This window comes from Gossypium arboreum, chromosome 1 (assembly GCF_025698485.1).
Source record: "Gossypium arboreum isolate Shixiya-1 chromosome 1, ASM2569848v2, whole genome shotgun sequence".
NCBI lineage: Eukaryota > Viridiplantae > Streptophyta > Magnoliopsida > Malvales > Malvaceae > Gossypium > Gossypium arboreum.
Window position 1 is genome coordinate 17,755,713 of NC_069070.1, and position 11,467 is coordinate 17,767,179.

Genomic DNA, 11,467 nt, shown 5'->3' on the forward strand with positions numbered 1-11,467 from the left:
AGCCCTTGTGTGTGCCTTTTGGCATATTGCCACATGTTGTAAAAAATTTGGGCCCTCACATTTACCTTTCATCCCTGCAAAATAGAATACAAGAGAAGAGCACGATCATAAGTAACCTTCGTGACATGTTGAGTAGGGAAAATTTTCACGTTGATGAAAGACATCCACATTTTTGTTCCTGGAGTCATAGTTGACTGCTGAAATTGCAAAGGTTCATTAGTCACGGACTTCCAAACCCAAGTACCTCTACCTTCCATTAAAAAATTTATTATTTCATTATAGTCCACCTCACTATCTTGTAAATTTTCATAAAAATTGTGACGGTAGTGAGGTGTCTTATGAATTCTCTCGATTATAGCAAGAGAGGCGTTTACATACACGCCTTTCACAATTACTTTATTGTCTCATGCTTCAGAGAAATTCGCATATAATTCATGGACAATCGATATAATGGCTGGTTTCTGAGGGTATCGAAAAAATGTGTCCCACCATAAGCAATCAATCCTTATAATTATATGATAGTGAAAATTTTGCGTGGTTAAATCGAAGCCATGTTTAGGAATCAGTGTTTACCCATGAAATTTTTGGCTCAGTTAGCAACGTCAATAGAGACAAAAAGTCCCCTCGATTCATTGAGAACATTGTGTTCCTTGATTTGCCAAGATGCAGGTCATTTGTGAAGAGGCATGCTTAACCAATTATTAATTCAATAGCCAATAATACAATGATATCTATGCAAATAAATTTCCTGGTTCACTATTCTAATTATCAATATTCAAAACAAATACTTAAATGTTAGAAATTATCATCGGGCTTTTATGTCGTCGAAATGTTGGCGTCATTGTGCTTCCTCTGTCAGCTACCATTGTCAGTTGGAGAGACTTGCTCTACTTGATGAAGAACTGGTTTAATCCGAAAATGGGGAGGGCATTTGATTAAAATGGGAGATTATTGCTTACTACTAAAGAAGAACTAAATAAAAACTCAAGAAATAAGGGTTTAGAAGTAGCGATAGCGAAGAACGACGAAGAAGATGAAGGAAAATTTGTTTGGGGGCGACACTGTTAAAGCACGTCATGACGAGACACTTATATATTTATCGCGTCATTGTAACGTGGGATTTGGGGCTCATCCCAACACCACTCCATCTTTACAATTTTCAAGGTGGTTACATCACAACTCATCGCAACGACAACTTAGTCTCGTTGTGACGTAGGCCCTCCCGTTATGACGTCACTCATTGTTTGTTTCCTCGTTGTGGCCCATTGTTGTGACATTCTGAAGCTTCGTTGGGACGTGGGCAGCTCGTAACATACATCTCAATCACCTCACTCATGAAATTTTGAATTTTCGATTCACTCGTTGCTCTCCCTTTTTATAGACTCACCCACCCCTACAAATACACCTAAAATACTATAACTATAAAATTAATTAAATGATTAAAATTACTAAAATAAAAGCTAAAATATTTAAAATAAAAACAAATTTAAACAAGAAGCTCTTTTTTAGACTCAGGACTATCCATATCGCCCCCGAAGAAGAATTTCCAACTGGTCCTTGATGCTTTGATCCGTTATTTGTTCTACTATCGATAAATTTGAACCAGCACACTCGGTCGATTCCAATGTTGTCACATTATCTTTGACCGGCACAATATCTACATTACGGGCCATTTAATGCCAAATTCGAACCAACCCTAAATTATTTTTGGGGTATTATTGACTCGAGCCACCTTGTTTTTATGTCGCGAGAAGTTTTGGTTACTCGAATTTTATCTCCGTCGTTGAATAAGAACGAAATCAACTTTTTGACTCTTTTGGTTGCCGTTTTCTCAACTTTGGCCAAAAGGTGTGCTGACTCGTACACACTTTCATTCGAAATCTATTTAAACTTTAAATTAGTGGTTGGTGTTACATCTACTTCTACATTTATTATTACATTTACAACTAAGTTAATTAGATTGGAGACTTTTTCGACAATCTTCAATTCTTTCCCATCCCTGATTCCAACCTTTTGCTGACTTTTGCACTCAAACTCTAGATGGTGGATGGTGCTATGGTAAGTATCATAATTACAATTAGAGGCGTCACGTACAACATTAGCCAATGGAATATTGATTCATGCCTTTGTTGGAGTAACTCTATCATTATAACTAGTTGATCTAGCATTACCTCTAGTTGTTCAGATATGGACCGCTTAATCACTTTGCAGGAAGATGTTTTATATGAATTGCACGAGATCTAGTTTGAAAATTCAAGCATATCCTCGTTTGGGTCATACGACATACAATTCCATTGGTTCATTGAGGCTTCAGTTGATCGTCTTAATCTTTGGTTACTCCTATGTTGCTCAGCAACTGCCTATATATATCGTCATCCATAATTAAATTCAATTCCTATTGAACGGAATATCCAGGCATGTTGTATTTTTCAGCATAACTCTATTTTTTTTTTTGTTGAGGCTCCATTCATCCAACTTGATGCTTCATTACTGGTTCCATCCAATGGTTTTGTACAATTTGGTTCAAGATGGTTGACAGCAACACATGGGTCTTCGTGATCTAAGTTAGGAAAATCATGCACGACCTCATCCAATTTGGTTTGTTGCAGCACCATCATGAGCAATCTTTGGTTCTCCTCGATCTCCTATTCTTTTTAAAATCCTTCCTTGTACATTTTATCATCGTACAATGCAAACATTTCACGTCCTCATCCCAACTGCTATTATCATTGAATTCATAATCAATTCGATCCATCATTAAATTAATTAGTCAGCCAGGTAACTAAATAAAATAAAATAAAATAAAATAGTTACAAATAATGAAAAATAAAAATTAATACACAATCTAACTTGTTTATCTTTCAATTAATATTATTTTACAAAGCAATTAACTTAATAACAATTTTCACAATCGTAATCCCCGATAACGGCTGTAACACCCCTAACCCGTATCTGCTGCCAGACCAGGGTTTAGGAGCATTACTACCATATGTAGATCACTTAAAAAAAAAATTTAAATACTTACCGATTCAATGCATCATATAAATAAATATATTACCATTCAATCAATAGTTTGGCACTTGTATAAGCATCAAACAGCAACATTGTTAGTATACTTGCACATATCTCATATATGTACATGTCATGAAACATATCATGCTCTTACCGTTTCTTCATAAGCATATATCATTCATTTCATTATATCAATATTTCATGCTCCATCATTTCCATATATTTTATGTATATCTATTCCTGTAATAGCTTATATCTTAACATAAATTATATTCCATATACTTATACTTATTTCGTTTATCTATTTTCATGATTATTTCATACAACTATTTTGTACATATATTTCCATATGACCAGTTCTTGTAAACATTTCACACAATAATTTCATATAATCATTCGCCATCTGATACATATTACCTGAATATCAATTGTTCAACAGATGTCATAGCGTCTCCCATCCACGGTCTTATTTATCTTTGACATGATGCCATAGTGTATTTCAACTATGGTCTTACTCATTTTCTGTCATGTTGCCATGGTATCTTTAAACCATGGTCTTGTTCATTTCATATCACGTTGCCATGGTATCTTTCAACCATGGTCTTACACATTTCATATCAGGTTGCCATGGTATCTTTCAACCATGGTCTTGCACATTTCATATCATGTTGCCATGGTATCTTTCAACCATGGTCTTATTCTTTCATGTCACGTTGCCATGGTATCTTTCAACCATGGTCTTACACATTTCATATCATGTTGCCATGGTATCGTTCAACCATGGTCTTACACATTTCATATCAGGTTGCCATGGTATCTTTCAACCATGGCCTTATTCTTTCATGTCACGTTGCCATGGTATCTTTCAACCATGGTCTTACACATTTCATATCATGTTGCCATGGTATCTTTCAACCATGGTCTTACACATTTCTAATCATGTTGCCATGGTATCTTTCAACCATGGTCTTATTATTTCATGTCACGTTGCCATGGTATCTTTCAACCATGGTCTTACACATTTCATATCATGCTGCCATGGTATCTTTCAACCATGGTCTTACACATTTCTAATCATGTTGCCATGGTATCTTTCAACCATGGTCTTACACATTTCATTTCACAGAGCACACTCCCGCGAACCTCATCCTTACAGTGGGATTACCAGTCCAGGCTAAATCCCCTGTAATATAAACTCATAGAGTATTGTCAGGATTACCAGTCCAGGCTATATCCCCTGTAATATAAACTCATAGAGTATTGTCAACGACAATTACTCTAATGAGCTTGGATCTGAATTACCACTCCAGGCTAAATTCAGACCCTAATTTGGATTACCCGTTCGGGCTAAATCCATTTTACGCATATTCTTCGGAAGGGCTATATCAGAATAGGATCACCCGTCCGGGCTAGATCCTTTTACCGTCAATTCCTTTTGAGATCCATCGAAATTTCCTTTCATTCAACCGGGATTTCTTCCCCTTTTTATCAAATATATCAATGTTTCATTAATTTTCATACAATGAACATTCAAATCATATTCACATCAATAACATACAATCTCAAGCATTTAAGAATATAATTCAAGTTACACGAATTTACCTCATTGCTTGTTTGTGTTTATAATTTCATTAATTCGATATCTTTTCTTTTCCACAATCAAGTCTCATATTTGAGTCGTCCGGATCTTTATAAATAAATTTGATCATCATTTTTATTCATTTCATATTCTAATACATTTAATTAATGCTCTAGGTAAAATTGCCATTTTGCCCCTAAACTTTTAATTAATGACGATTTCATCCTTAGAATCAGGAAAATAAAATTCTTGCAATTTAATCCTTATTTCCAGCTATTATTCTCATATGTATTGATAATAGTCCATGAATTCTATAAAATATCAGAATTTTCCATAATTTCAACACTTTTCAATTTAATCCCTAAAACATGTTTTCCCCTGATCTTGAACTAAATTAATAATTTCATTTAATTTTGTAATTTAAATAATAAAATAATCCATTTTATGCAATTTGGTCATTTCTGACATTTTTTTTACAAAATTGCCTATAAAGTTTTACTTTTATTCAATTTAGTCCCTGAACCTAAAATATAAAAATTAGCCATGCTGATGAATATTCATACATATTTTTCCTCCTCCTCCTCTCCATTCCACATCCTTAATATAGATAACACACTTGTAAGTAACATTATCCATAATTTTTATTATTTACTTTTATGAATATTCAAGTTGTCTATCTACATCATAGTTACTAAATTATTTATATCTGGAGCTATAGAACTCAAAATTAAGATACGATAATTTTTCCTGAAACTAGACTTATATATATTCTTACCATAAAATTTTCATAATTTTTTGTTTAGCCAATAAGTACAGTTTATTCTTTAAATTTACCCCTGTTCTGCTGTCTGACAGTTCTGGTCCTTCTTCACTAAAAATTAATTATCTCCTCGTACAGAATTCGAATGATGTTCTCATTTGTTTCTATTGAAAATAGACTAATTTATTATTCTAAACATATAAATTTAAGCCCCTAATTATTTTTATCCAATTTTTTATGATTTTACAAAGTCAGAACAGGGGAACCCGAAATCATTCTGACCTTGTCTCACAAAATTCATCATATCTCATGATTTACAATTCCATTGCTTACATAATTTATTCTATAAGAAACTATACTTAATAAGATTTAATTTCATATTTTATTCATCCTATAATTAGATTTCTACAATTTTTGATGATTTTTCAAAATTAGAGTACTGCTACTGTCCAAAACTGTTTTAGTACAAGATATTAATTATCATGTTAAAACACCCTTATTTTCTTTTTCTACACCATTTCTCATCACTTTCTCTTATTTTCTCTTCACTAACATATCAAGAACATAGGACCTTATGTAAGAAAACTCTACTATAACATTATTTCCATGCTTTGTCAATAATAACAAACTTAAAAACATATTGAAATCTTGATATACTTACCTTGTTCTATTGATACTAATCTTTAACTTGATTTTCTCTCTCCTCCAGCTTCTATTTCTTGAATCCAACTTGATATTCTAACTCCCCATGGTCTCCTTAACATTTTTCTCTCTTAGTTACTATGGAAATTCTTTTGATTTCTAGGTGAAAATGGTGAATTTTTGGTGGAAGGACCAAATTGTAAAGAAAAGAAAATTTCTTTCTTTTCCTTCTCTTCTAACGTTGGTTGCATGCATGGAAAGATGATGAAAATTCTTCATCTTTCCTTCCTTTTATACTAAATAATTAATAATAAAATAATAATGAAATAATAATAAAATAATAAAATATCTCATTAAAATAATATATATCTAATTAAATAATCATAAAATATCATCAACATCATCATTACTTTCTAGATTTCTCTCTCTTCCAATTGACCATTTTGCCCTTTATTATCATTTTGCCCTTTATTATCTTTTAAAATTCCATCCTTGAGTCATCATTTAATTTGGTAAAATTACAATTTAGTCCTTCATAGTTCTTCACCGATTCAATTTGGTCCTAATTCATCCGTTTTCCTTAGTTTCTAGATCATTCCACTCTTAAGATATTTACACTATTGGTCCTTCAAAATTTTCATATTTACACTTTAACCCCTCAAATTTTGAGTATTTACTCTTGTGCAACAAAACTTTTCTCACTTTTACAATTTAGTCCTTTCTTGAATTAATATATCATAATATACTTCTCAATATTGACATAACTCAAAATTTCCCTTTTTGTCACTTTATTTCCTTATTTTACTATATCAAGGATAATATCTTACTGTAAAAATTTTCAGGGTATTACAACGGCGCCAACCACTTGTCCGCCTCCAAACTTGTGAATGTTTAGAGTTAAAATCATGCAAATAAATAAATATAAAATAAGTGTGGTATCTGCAAGCGGACAAGTCAATTTGTAATATAGATTTGTGTTACGACGGAACACCAGTAAGTATTCTGAGGATCGTACCCAACGGATTACAAATTGGAGAAATATATTATTAAATTAATTACCAAAAATAATTACTACTCTAATCGATTTAAAAGTTAGTAGTGCAAATCCAAATTAAGATATTAATTAACTAATTAAGTTAATTAATCTAAAATAACACATTCGGATTTCCTATTCCTAATGTAGATGATGAGAGTTCTTGGCCTATTTTCAATTAAATCACTAATTATCAATTAAGTCGCTAATTACCCTCAATTGAGTTATTTACCACCCTTAACTAAGAATATTCTAACGGTCTCATCCTCACTAAAGATTACCACCTAAGTCACCCTTTCGGTCTCTTCCTAAGCATATGAATACCTTATCAATCTCACCGCTTGGCACAAGTTATACTCGACAAGTTACCCTCTTGGTCTTACCTGTCTCGATATTCTGCTAGGGGCGTCACCCCCTAATATACTAAGCACTCTTTAATAAATATCCATTTTTAGATAAATAATTACTTAAATTAATAAATCAGATTCATAACCAAAACATGCTAGATATAAAATAAACATGATATTTATTCTAATATTCATACACACGTCAATTGGCCAGAGAAACAGAATATAAATAAAGGAATAAAATATCAATAAAGAAATTGCTCATTGATAATTAATTGAGGTGCGGTGCTGGAGCAATCCTTCGTTCGCAATCGTCTTCACATCGGAACAAGAAGAATTTTGACTAAGCGAACATAAATAAATTACAAAGAAAAATAAAATAAAACTATTTAATTGTCTAACTATCAACAACCTAACTAATGAGATTATAAGAGTGTATATATAGGCAAAACCTAGGGCAACATTAAGGTAATTTATTCCTAAAATACCTCTGGTTTAATAGCCAAACTACAACTTTAAATTCTAATCGCAGGGCCACTGATGTCATCTTTTCAGTCATGCTTATGTAATGACGTCGTGACGTTAAGTTCCCATATTACGACATTAACCCTATTTTCATCTTTTTATGCTTCGAAGTTCAGTGTCGTGACGTCGGATGTTGATGTCGCAACACGATTGTCATTCCTTGCATAATTAAGCCCAAATTGATACTCTACACACTCAAATAACCCATTAGTCCTTCTCGAGGCCCGATTTGGCCTTACAAGTTTTCAAAACACTAAAAACTGCATAGAAACGTTTATTTTGCATAAATTAAACACAAAGCGATAAAAATCAAAAACAAATTAAAAACATATAAATATGCTATAAAACAGGCTTGTTAGGTGCTGGAAAGACCTTAATTTGCCACAACGAATTATGGCAAACCAGTTCTACAGGGCACATTTTCACTGCCACATTAGTAAAAATGCGCCTTATAGGACGGGTTTTCCTTTCAACAGTCACTATTCCAATGGTAACTTTTCCAACGACTATTAGGGCTCCAACAACCATAAAAATTCCTATATAAACCCCTCAAAACTTCATTTTTTTCAACCAAATATTTGATAATCATTCTTCCTTCCTTAATTCTCAATCTTCAATCTTCAATCTTCAATATCCAATCCCTATTTTCTAATTTTATGTTTTCAATCTTCAAATCTTAATTTTCACTTTCCAATTTTCAATTTTCAATTTTCAATCCTCAATTATTTTCTAAAATTCTTTTTATTTCAAATTTTATTATCTTCAATTTTTTCTTTTCTTATAATTTTTAAATGGAAAATCAACTTATTCATTTGGATGACAAGATATATCCGATGTTCAACTACAAATGGTAAAAAAATATTAAATTATTTGTTCAACTACAAATGGTAAAAAAATATTAAATTATTTGATTTTAAATAGTTAATTATTACGCTGTTTAGATTATTAATTTTTTATGTTTATATACTCAACCCGAAGATCGGATTTTGGAGATTTACATAAACAATTTAAGCGAAAGTATATCGGAGGTCATTCATGGACACTTGCTAGATGCAGACATTTTATACATGGCTCGCACGCTCAGGGGGACTAAATTGGATCCCCTACTCATCAGTGCTTTGGTCTAGAGATGGAGACCAAAGACATACACATTCCATCTCCCTTGTGATGAGTTTACAATAACACTCGAGGACACCAATATACAACTCAATCTATCGGTTGAGGGGGACGTTGTTACGAGGCCAATTATTACTGCCGATTGGAGTGCAACATGCGAGAAACTACTAGAGAAGATGTCGAACAAGTTTAGGGGTAGCCAAATGAAGATGGAATGGTTAGAGAACATTGAAAAGGAATAATTCGCGTGCGCATTCATCTTAAGGTTGATCGAGGGTTTGCTAATGCTAGATAAATCCCGCAATCTGGTATATTTAAGGTGGCTACTACTACTAGTCGACTTGAAAGAACCAAGACGACTTAGTTGGAGATCAACAGTGTTGGCAACACATATCAAGAAATGTGTTGAGTGACGATACTAGAAAAAACTAAATCGACGATTGCATGCTCCTTCTTCAATCGTGGGCATCATATTGACTACCATTTTTATGCCCCTGAGTGGAATTCCCTTACAAATTCTCACTCGTCATATGGTAAAATTCATTTGACAATATCATTATTGTTTTTATTTTTCTTTGTTATAATTTTGAAATAACAAATTATTTGAATAGGTGGAACAACCCCGCGAGACACAGCGGTATACCAATCAAGCTCGAGGATACCTGACTAGCTCTAGATCAAGAAACCAAGGAGGTTAGTTTATGAATTTCAAAGTTATATGATATGTACTATAACATTTGAAATTAAATATTAAACATGTACTAAAAATTATAAATTTTTAATGCAGTTTGTATGGATGCCATATGATGATCCGAGGATTCAAGAATGTGTTCTAGTCAAATTTTTGGCCAAATCACAACATCTAGCACCTCAAAGTGCCATTGGTTGTCTTTGCAACAGTTGAGATGCACAAATCCAACCAAGTTATGCGGCAGTTCAGGTGTACGCAACATATTTTGTTGCCATCCTCTGAGCTCGATGACCTACGCAAAGTCGACTTACGGGGGAGACTCAAGGAAGATTGGCCAACATTCCACAAGCAGTACATCGAGATATGGCAGTGTTCGTACGATTACTTGCCAACGTGTGAACTATTTCTCATATCAGAGTTAGAGACTTCTCTGGATTACATGGATTGGTTCAAGCATAATGACAAGTCGTATCTACTACCGGCTTCAAAAAAGAGAAGACAACGTCACCGTAGGAGGCCAAGATAAGAGCCCATCAATCCTAGGTCGGGAGATGGAGACACAGCGGGATCGACATTTGCTCCATCTGTATTGGAGGACCCAATTTTCATGCAACATCCCGATTAGTATGATTCACTTATTTTTGCTTCTAACCTAGTTTTTTTTTGTCACAAGGGTCACAACACCATAAACTCACTCCCCACATCATCATCTTCAATTATGGTTTATTTTACACAACCACCACAGCATACACAATCATTTCTTGCATCAACACCTACTCTAAGGATATATTATGCACGACCACCACCCTTTGTGCTATATTACATGCCGGTCCTGCCAACAACACTGATGCATCTGGGCTCACCGATGATTCCCACATTCTATCCACAATCGGGTCATGCAACACCATATAGTGGCATGTCGATAGTGTCGCAAACACCCTAGCATCATTGTTCTACCAAGATGGGTCATCCTCGCAACCGCCAACTCAAACAAGGGGGTCCATGATGGGCAGCTAGGACATGGTTGTAGCCAACCACAGAGGAAGAAGATGAAGTCAGCACTCAACTCTGACGTGCACGTCAAGGTGAACTCGAAGTCGATGAGGAGTTGCCAAACCAAATGTGTGACAAAACCCTAGACGTGCCTGACGACCACCCAGTTGTGGCACATATTCGGGATGCTGATGATTACGTTATTTTATAATTTTATAATTTTTATATACTTTATTTTACATCTGAAATGTACACTTATTTACAATGTATGAAAAAATTTATTAAATTGGTTTGATCTGTACACAATCAAGTTGTGAGTTTAAAATTTACAATTATTTATTTTACTTTTTCATTTAAGTTTTCTCCGTCCATTTGTTAATTAAAAAGTTTCAAAATAATTTTGAAATAATTTTAAAATTCAAACTATTTATAGAAATTTCAAAATTTATATTTTTAAAAATTATAAAAATTTCAAAAATGTCCTAAAATATATAAAGAAAGTTAAAAGTTAAAACTTTACGGAATAATAATTTTGGAGACCTACTTAAGTTAATTAATAATTCAAGTTTATCATACTAAAGTATTTTTTTATTTTGTTTTGAAAAATTTTCAAATATACATGGTTTCAAATTTATGTGATCTAATATAGAATTAGTTATCTTTGTAACAAGATTTTAATTTGACATGTTTAATTTTTAATTTAACCTGACAATTTCACTCGATTCAACTCGATTTGATTCAGAAAAATTTCAAGTCGAGTTAGGATGAC